The following is a 10,845-nucleotide window of genomic DNA, read 5'->3' on the forward strand; positions in this document are numbered from 1 at the left end:
AGTCCTAAAGTGCCAAAAAGAATTAAACTCTACATATTGTATTTAGTAGACAAAATATTAAATATAAAAAAGAAAGAACTTGATTTTTCTTAAAATATGATCACAAACTACTGAGAAAAAAGTAAACTCCATTTCCATTCTGGAAACTTTTAGGAAAAGAACATTTAGGTGTAAAATAGTGGTAAACAAAATTTAACATAAATTATTTGAAACGTGAACACAAAGCAATAGGTACAAGAAATTAATATCATTAATGATTTTGAACACAAATTCCACTATTCTTTTTGTTATTCCAATATGGGATGTTTCAACGTCTTATCCACATTACAAATAATTACATCTCAATAAAAGGAAAGTAACAAGTCGGATTAGACTTCAATAATTCCAATCTACTATCAAACTTAAAATAAATAAACAAATATTTATTACTTGTTTTAATATTTATTGGATATTCATTTAGAAACATTCACGTTTATTTTAAAATCCATAAATATTTATAGATATTAGTAAATATTTAAAAAATATTTTATAAATTTTTAAAATAAAATAATTACAAAAATATATATAATACGATATAAATTAAAATTAATTTAATAAAATATAAATTAACTTTAATGTTAATTTAATTTAATAAAATGTAATTTTTTTCCATATAATAAATATACACAATATATATAATAATATAATATTTATATTCATTTATAAACTAGTATTAAACATAAATATTAATAATCAACCATAATACCATCTATTAATTATCCACCATAAATTTAAGTATTTTTATTATCGCTGATACGAATATAACCGTAATCTTTATGCATTGCCATTATCTTGATAGAAAATTACTCCTCTTCCAACTTTTTACATCCAAGAAACACATATAACCTTTTACATTCAAGAAACACAAATAACTTCAATTTAGTTTTGATATATATATATTTAAAAATCTATAAAAATAATTGATATTTATTTACCCATAAAATACTAATTTGACTAGACCACTTCAATAAAAATTTACCACTGTTAATCATCAGTCAAATTTTTTTGTCAAAAATATTTAAGACTGAAAGACGGTAATAGAATTAAGCAAAAATTGTTTATTTTCAAGACAATTATTGTCTTACCCATTTTGTCCCGTTATAATTCTTATTTAGGAGACCAGTACCAAGTCTTGGTTGCAGCTGAAGCAATCGTAGTTTTGGCAATTGGGCCCTTTATTATCTTTAGAATGAGTTACGCTAACTAAAGAAAAAAAAAAGGAAGAGTTGGAATTAGTGTTTGGCCTAACTGAAAATTCCACAATTCTCTAAATTGCCTAAAAGGTTAGGAATTATAAATGACAAATAAGTTTACCAGATCACTTAACAACTGAAACTAATAATGTTGTTTAAATAAAAGGAAATCTAGATGTGCCAAATTTAAAATAGATTCGCAAAGCCTTTTTATTTTTCAAAGTATGGCTAGATATTGTGTATCAATCATGGTGTAGCAAAGCAATTATTGGGTTAATAATGTACAAATTGTTCTGCTGGAAGATTTTGGTTTCTTCAACCAAATTACACTGATGAAGGAATCGAATCCGTCACCTGTTGTCACGAAACATTGCAACGTGATCAATATCTCACGAATCAGAAATTAAGGTATTGCGGTAGACATGTTGAAGCAATAATAATGGTGCAGTTCAAGTACTGGTTAAACAAAATGAATAAAACAAAGAGTGTCACCTTGAAGGGATCCAAAACGGATTCGTGCATGTTGCCAGATGAACTGCTCACGGATTTAGTATGTTAATTAAAAGAACAAAGCTAAAATCATAGAACACAAACTCCAAATTTTCTTCTCTGACAGCATTACCTTGTCTCATAGTCCGAGCCAATTGGGTTGCTTTGTGTTCTTGGCAGGTTGTAGTTATGGTCTGGTGAAGTTTATTTAGAGTAAAAGTATACAACTTTTTGTCAGTAAGTTAATTCAGAAGCTAACCAATAAATGGGTATAAGTCATAATATGTGTTTGATTTTATTTAGTTTTGTTGTTCAAACTTGTATTATTGCAAATATGAACAGCAAAAAAATTCATAAAAAAAAAAGACTAAAACATTGGAGAATATTTACGCGGTTGTGGTTGGATTTGTGGGCTCGCTTCATCATACATGTGCGTTAAAAAAAGATAATGTTTTGCCATAATTGAAAAAGTACTACTTTCTTTAATGTGTTCAACCCATTATTTCCATTTGCTATTACTCTTGCAACAAATTGAGTGGATCACCGGTTTATTCTTTCAACTTTGCAATAATTGCTTAGATTAAAATAAACAATTAATTGAAATAATATAATATAATGACATTTAAAATTATATATTGTTAACTTTTTATTTATTTATATACATTAATTATTTATATACATTAAGATATCACCGTTACCAAACCATACGTTCAAAATATATATATCTATATATATATATATATATCTATATATATATATATATATATATATATATATATATATATATATATATATATATATATATATATATATATATATCAACCTAAGTGAAGTATTATAGTCTCACATCATATTGTAAATTTAGAATATATAAATGATTCAAATCTCACTTTATATGTTATATTAAAATTTACATAGAAATATTAAAAATATAATTAAAAGTAATTATAATAAAATTAATTTAAACATATTACTTAAAATTTATAAAATATTTTTTATTAATGCTTATGATGTTATAAGGTTTAATACCTATTTTGATTTTTATTTTCATCATTGTTAAGTAGTCATCAACTTTTTCAGACTTTCAATTTTGTTCCAATTTTTTTGTAATTTTTGTTTAATTTAATCATTTTCTTTGATATCTAAATCGTTAACGTGCCCACGTGAATCATAGTGAATTATGTGGCTCATTTTCTTTAACATGGTTGCCCATGACATTGATGCGATTAGGGTTTTTTGGTTCACAATTTGGCTTCCCATGGCGGTGCGAAGGTGGATTTCACGATTAAGGTTTTCTAGTTTGTGATTTGGGGCTTGTGTTTGCAAGTGACTGATGTGAGAGTTTCGTGGTTCTTGATGCTTCTATGGTTGATCGTGATGATGATTCACGAGTTGGGTTTTGTGGTTGTGCAAATCTATAGTGGTTGAACGAACATGGTGTCTCGTCGTGGTTGATTTGATTTACGGTGATGGAGATGTTGGGTTTCATTTGCAATTTGTGGTCTCTACCTTTCTAATTTGCAAGTTTGAACTTGCAATGAGGCTTCGTGTGGAGGAAGCACGAAATGGGTCATTAGGCTTTCACCATGGCTTTTGTTGGTGGTATGAGGAAGTGGTGGCTAATAGAGGTTTATACGATAGTTCGTGATTGCGTTGTTGGTGGTTCCGCATTTGGTTTGGGTGGTTGGCCATGGAGGTTCTCGCGGTTTGGTGCGTGATTTAGGATTTTTCGCAAGTTGCTTGTGAGGTTGCAATCTGTAGCTTACTCAAAGAAAATGTTAGTTGTCTCGCGATAGTGGTACGATGAAGAAAATGGTGGTGCGTTGAGGCAACGTAGTGGCAGGGAGGCAGAGTTTGGTGATTGATGATGTAGCAACGATGAAGTCGAGGATGTTGGGAAGAAGATGAGATTATGTGTGAACCACATTATTCACTGATGACTCACGTAGATATTATGTCTTTAACAATTTAGACGTCATCCGTGAAAATAACCACAAAAATTATAAAAATCAGAATAACTTTTAAGACTAGAAAAAGTTGAGAACCATTTTAAACAAAACTGATGAAAATATAGACAAAAATAGATATTAAACCATGTTATAATTATATAATAAGAAATAAATAGCATTATGCATGAAAAACAGTTATAAAATAATTTAATCTGTATTTGAAAAAACATAATTATAATTACGCAATAAAATAAAAGTCAAAAAAGTTAGTTAATGCATAATAAAAATATACAGAATAAAACAGATAGAAAAAAGTGTCCACTAAACTACATTTACGGAATTTAATCTTATTATTAATTGTTATGTATACATTTTAATAATTTACTACTTCTGAAATTTTAATAAATAGTAAAATTAATTTTAAAATAAAGACTTCTGGGAGAAACTTTCATAAATTCATTTAGTGAATCTTATCTTGTCCAGAAACACCCTTGCTTCTTTGACTTTTTGATAAAAATAATTAACAAGTGAATTATCCATTATCTCATTAATTTCATTAATTTCACGAATTATGCTTCTCTCACGAATTTACATAATCCAGAATTCATATTAAATATGTGAAGTTAATTTAAGAAATGTTAAAAATCTTTAAAAAGAATAAAATATGAACTTATTTTGTTGAATATTTTGATTTAATAAGATTGTAGACTCAACGCCAAGAGTTCTGTAGCATAATTAGATCTTCCAATAAATAAAAAAATAAAATCAAAGATCTACAAAGAAGACAGAACAAATGTTTAATTCCTTTTTAGAAAAAATGGTAATTCTTATAAAATTAAACTCGATTAATAGAATTTTTTTTATAATATGACTTTTAATAATAAAATAATTGAATATTATTTTTTTAAGACGGATTACTATTCTTAGTTATTTTTTAAGTCTTTTAATTTAACATAATTGATTATACTTATTTATATACATAATTAATAAAATGATTAATATTTCTAATATTTATTAATGGTTATATTTTATAAAAAATAATTAAAATAAATGTTTTAAAATACTAAATAAATAAAATTAATTAAATTAAATTTTAATATCAAGTTAAATAAAGAAAGAACAAATATACTATATGATTTAAGTTCTTTTAAATATTTATTGATTTTAATTTTAAAGACTGATACATCTTATCGAATATTTCTATCATATAATCAATATAATCCTAATCAATCAACATTTGCTATGTTTTTAAATTAGGCGGCTGTCATTAAAGTTTTGGCACATTAGTTCTGTTAGAACTCTTGTTAGAACCCTTAAATTCAGCAGTGATAGTGAAAGTCAAGTGTTGGTGTAGGAAATTTGGAATTTCAAAAAGTGGAAGATAAGTGTGAGCAGCAGAGTGGACCGTTCGGTTTTGACGGTGATATTTAAAGAAAAATTTCAAATCATGCTCCACTTTCTGCATGCACCATTTCTTCTCCAACTTCTGAAAATCTCATTTTTCTCCTCCTTTTCTCTAGTTTTTCTCTAAATTTCTTCTCTTTCTCTCTACGAATTCTCATCATTTTCTACTTCTGATCAACAATCAGGCCACGCTTGAGTTTCACTGGTGTCAAGGGCTTTCATTTGCACCGATCAAGTTATAGTTTTGAGTTGGTAAGTTCCTTCTCTTTCTAAGAAAACAGGTTTCGGGCACATGCAAGCCAAAGTTTTGGTTGCATGTGTTCATCAGTTTCATCTTCACAAATCTTGATCATGTTTTGGTCTTTTAATATATCTTTCCTTACTATTCGGTGGGTTATAGGCATTCTAGAAAGGTTAGTGTTGGGTGGACGTATTCTATTGTTGATTAGTAGTTGTTCTGCTATAAAGGTAAGGGAAGCTAGTAATTTAATTGTGTTTTTCTGTATTTGTGTTTGGAATCTCTGTTTGAACGTTTGCATGTATGAACAATTGTATATTTGATTGAATTGGATGAAATCTGTGAAGTGGTTGAGAAATTCTGCAAGTTTTGTATAAAATCGAGCGATCGGTATAGAACGCTCGGTCTGGTCATAGATTTGGGCTTAGTGGTATTAGGCTTCATAGTGATAATTTGGTTATGTGTTGTTCGGTTTAATAGTGACGTTTAGTTTAAAAGTATTCATTTTCAAACTTGGCAGTCTTAGGGTAGGTATTATCGGTTGTTATTAGTTGTACTAGGTTTAGCGTTCGTTATTAATAGTACTATGTATTAGCGCTCGGTCTTAACTGAGTTCTACCTTTGTAGATCCTTAGTTAATGACCGATCGGTCTTGTATGGATATCCAGGTGAATATAGTAGTCGGTCTAAGCATATCATTTGGTTTTAAATAGTGTTCGGTCTATCATAGGTTTTAACTATTATTGACCGCTCGGTCATGTATTGTATTGGTAGTGCTCGGTCGTGTACTAGCGCTCGTTCTTGATAAGTGTTTGGTCTTGGACCAACGCTCGTTCGATATAGTGCTCGGTTTTATACTCGCATTTATAATAGTGTTGGCGATCGATATTATTGGGTTGTGGGGTCTCTTATGAGCGCTCGTTCTTGTACTAGTGCTCAAAATCGTATTTGTGCTAAGTTATTAGTGTTCGGATTATGCCAATAGTGTTCGGTCTAAGCTAATATTGTTCGACTCTTGTTTGGGTCTTACTCTTTAAATGACCTTTCGGTCATGTTCGCACATGGAAAAGTGTTTTCCTGTCCAGTTGTGTTCATTTGTTAAGTTTATATTTTCGTTCGGTCGTACTAGGAGTTTGTGTTAGTAACGTTCGATTTTCTTCTATGAATGAATATTGGGTCTTTAAATGATGTTATCATTGTTTTGACTATGATGGATTGAGATAGTTGCATTGATCTGCTATGTATGAGAAATGGTATTAATATTCAAATAAGGTTTATGTTCCAACTGGTATGAAAGAGAGTTCCAAGGAGGAATGTCTTAGTGATTGGTTATCAAGGTGGTGGTAAAGTATGAATATGGACAGCAAAATCCACGGTGTTCATCCTGACATTCTAATGATTACCAAGTCTCAAGTAGAGATGGGTAAGTCATGTGGTGAGAATAGTAGGAGGTCCTAGTCAAGAGGGGATTTGGGTGAGGTATGACGGACTAACCTCGGGTGGTAGCTGAGGGGTTTCCAGTTACTACACCACCCGAGTGCAAGAACAGCCACAATCTACATATTCATACAATCCAGATGGTCAAGTCAAGTGGTCGGTCTTTGCATGTATGATATGTTCGGTTTTTGCCTGAAATGTTGGATGATGATTGTTTAAATGCTTGATTTAATATGATTGTCTATAATATTATGATTAATTAAATCACTAGCTTACCCTACATTTTCTGTCTTGTCTTATGTTTCCCGTTCAGTCGTCTTCAATCTTGCAATGATCATTCTGTAGATGTGAGCAGAGACTGAAGAGTGTTCGCTGGAAGAAGCATTGGAAGACAAGAACTCGGTAGTTTAATTTAGGACTGTTCGGACAGTAGGCTTAGTATCTTTTGTACTAACCGTTCGGCTTGAACATAATTTTAGAACCATTCGGTCCATTCATATGTTTTGTATTAGACTTGTGATACTTTGTAAAGTTTTAAATTTTCGAATATTTTAAGATCTCTAGAAACTTATTTTATTCTAATAATTGTCATATCATATTATTATATGTTAACTTCTTTATATAGTATTTTACTATAATTTTGGAATGTTACAAGTTCAAGACTTAGTTGTAGTTGAACTAATATTAATAAAATCATGGCTGTCATACAAATGGTAATTAAACTTTTGCATTTTATTCACTTTGCTTCCTTATTTTTTTAAAAAAAAATTAGTTTATTATGAAAGCAGTTCCATTTTGTGTTCAGTTTAAATTTAAACATGATAATATTTTAAATTTACCTTTATTTCATTCTCCGCCTTTCTTCTTGGTTCCTCTCTTCATCTTTTTTTTTTCTCTACTTTTCAACCACCTAATTCTTCCTTTTCCTTTTTATAACCAAAATTAAATATACAACCAAAATTAAATATAGGAAATAACAGTGGATTAAAATATTAATACTAATTATAATAATAATAATAATAATGACCTAGTTTACTTTATCTAAAAAATAATATTAGTTACTTAAGTTATTGATTGATCTAGTTTACTTTATCTACATTAAAATATATATATATATATATATATATATATATATATATATATATATATATATATATATATATATATATATTTTGTGTTATAATTTGATAAATCGAATCCTAATTTCATTTTTTATTAAAATAAAGTATTAATATATGAAAATAATAAATAAAATCCATGACAATATGATTTTTTTAATTTAAGTTTCTAGACATCATTTGGATTAAGTAACTAATATGCAAAATAAAATTTTTAATAACAACACAAATCCATAAATAAAAAATAATATGAATTTGAATAACATGATCATCTTTCCCAATTAAATTGTGTGTAATACTTTAAAAATTAAATTATTAAAAATATTGCAATCCTATCTAAGGATTTTTACAAAGTTTATATAAATATAAAATCTAACCTAGACTTGCACAAAAATACACATAAATACAAATATTTATAAAAAGATAAGTCAACAAAATATTTATTCTTATCCAAACATTTATCATATATATGGTTTGTTTATGACGGTTTTAAAATTTTTTGAAAATTTTCGGTGATTTTATTAAAACTTTGACAAATTTTCGGTTACTGTATTAAAATTGTAAATAAATTAAAAATAATATTTTTTACTAAAACAATTTACGGCTGTTGAAATTAAAATTGTCGTAAGGGAAAATATTTGGTTTTCTCTCTCATTTTTATACCGAGTCATTCTTTATCTAACTTAAATCATTTCCTCATCTTTTAGAAAAGGCTTAATAGGTCCTTCGAAAGAGGGGAATATTCAGAATCGTCCTACCTTCTTTAAAATGTATAAAACGGTCCTAAATTTTAAAAAAATTGGTCAACTTAATCCTTTTTGGTTACGACGTCAAATTTTTAACGGTGCAGCTACCATCCTAGACAAAAGTTAATGACGTGTACAGTTTATCTGACTGCGTGGCAACCCTAATTCCCAAACCCTAGCTTCCTTGTGCCGCCAACACCATGGGCAACTGTAGGCCGCCGTCAGTCACTCTACCGTCTTGCCACAACCTCGCCTCACGTTTCAGGCTCCCTAAAGTCGTGATTTAGAAACCATGGTTGCGCGATCAGGATTACAATTTGGATCTGGAATCTCTGTCTGGATTTCTTTTCTTGCAGATGCTCGCGGTTTGCGAAGGTGGAGAAACCATGGTGTGCAGGTTGCGATCTGGATGTGCGGCGTGATGGTTCTGCCGTGCGAAGAAGATGATGAACATTGGCCATGGTGGGTTTTTATCGCAGTGGGAGATGGCGCGATTTAGGTTTGGTGGAGGCGCTGATGGCTAGCTCAAGGTTGGGCGAAACTCGCGAGGAGATGAATGGAAGAGCTGTGGCGGCGATTTAGGTTTCGAAAGATTTTTGGAATTGGGGATTTCTCTGTTTGGGTTTCTGCAGGTGTGTGCGAGAGAGTGCTCTTGCAATGGTCATGGTGGATGGCGGTCCTTGCAGCTCTACGGCGACCTGAAAAGTGTCTCATGGTGGAGATGGAAGTCGAGGAAGATGCTAAAGATGATGATGGAGGACTCGCGACTTTGGCGTTCGCGTTCTGTATTGGTAACGGTGGTGGCTACCGGCGGCGATGCTGGTGTTGGGTAATGGCGAGGTTGCGGCAAGACGGCAGGGTAGCTGACGGCGGCCTACGGTTGTCCATGGTGCTGGCAGCACAAGGAAGCTAGGGTTGCCAACTGGACATCTCATTAACTTTTGTCCAGGGTGGCAGTTGTACCGTTAGAAATTTGACGCTGTAACAAAAAAGGATTAAGTTGACCAGTTTTTTCAAAAATTGGGACCGTTTTGAACATTTTAAAAAAGGTAGGACGATTTTGAATATTCCCCCTCTTTTGAGGGACCAAAAGAGATATTAAGCCTTTAGAAAATGAGCTTATGCTTCATTTTCTTCTCCTTTGACCTTCAAACCAACATAGAAGGTCGACCATCACATATCCTCCAATAAGAATCATTGCCGACGAGTATGGTGTCTGACGATGTCATTTGTGTGGCCAACTCCATTCCCCTGTCCTTCTTTTTCGCTCGTGAAACAGAGAGTCAAACCTTTCTTCACCTCCATCTGCAGCAGTAGCTCTTGTCTTTATCATGCCCAGAACCATCACACCTCTTCATGGTTAGCCACCGCATTTCCTTCATCCACGGTTGCACCTTCATCAAACGGTAGAAGTCGTCGTCGCCCAAATTTTTTTAATTCGAAACCACGTAATCGATGTTGTAGTTGCTTGTGACCTCACCAACACCATTGTGAGTTCCCTCCCTTTCTTCCTTCGATTTTTCCATCGGGTGAGAGAGATTTTGCTATTCCTTCTTCATTCTTCGAAAATCTAGTTTCCCATAGAGGTTTTGGAAAACCCCCACAAATACCGACGATTTCTGGAAAGTTCCTAGTAATTATTAACAACGTCATTTTTCCTAGCGATTTTCATAACCGCAAGAAACGTTTTTACCAGAGGTTAAAACTGCCGGTAATGTAAAAAGTAATCTCTGGTAAAAAAATTTAACTTAAAAAAAATATAAAAAAATACATTTTAATTAAAAATAACAATACAATTTAATTTCATTCATCATCTAACATACAACAAAAATATAAACTAACGTTTTTTGAAAAAATCCGTATTAAATACGTCTTATCAAATACTAACATTTGAACAAATCCAATATTAAATTTGCAAGTGAACTCAAGAATAATGAATTAAGATAAGTTTATTACCACTCATATGACATATTCACTTATGTTGCTATGTGTAAGAACTTCCTCAATTTCTTACAATTTGATATTTTAATGTGGCTTAAATAATTAGTAAAACTAGAAGATATATGTTATAACAAGTGACAATACTTAATACACAAATCAAATAATAATTTACATATCATTTTAAATAAGGAATCACAAAAAATTCATATAAGTTTCATTATTCTCAATAATCATTTCTTATAACAAAATTCACTTAAATAAAATTGCAGATAAATAAATATATAAACTAAT

This window comes from Vigna angularis, chromosome 3, assembly GCF_016808095.1.
Source record: "Vigna angularis cultivar LongXiaoDou No.4 chromosome 3, ASM1680809v1, whole genome shotgun sequence".
In the NCBI taxonomy this organism is placed as follows: Eukaryota; Viridiplantae; Streptophyta; class Magnoliopsida; order Fabales; family Fabaceae; genus Vigna; species Vigna angularis.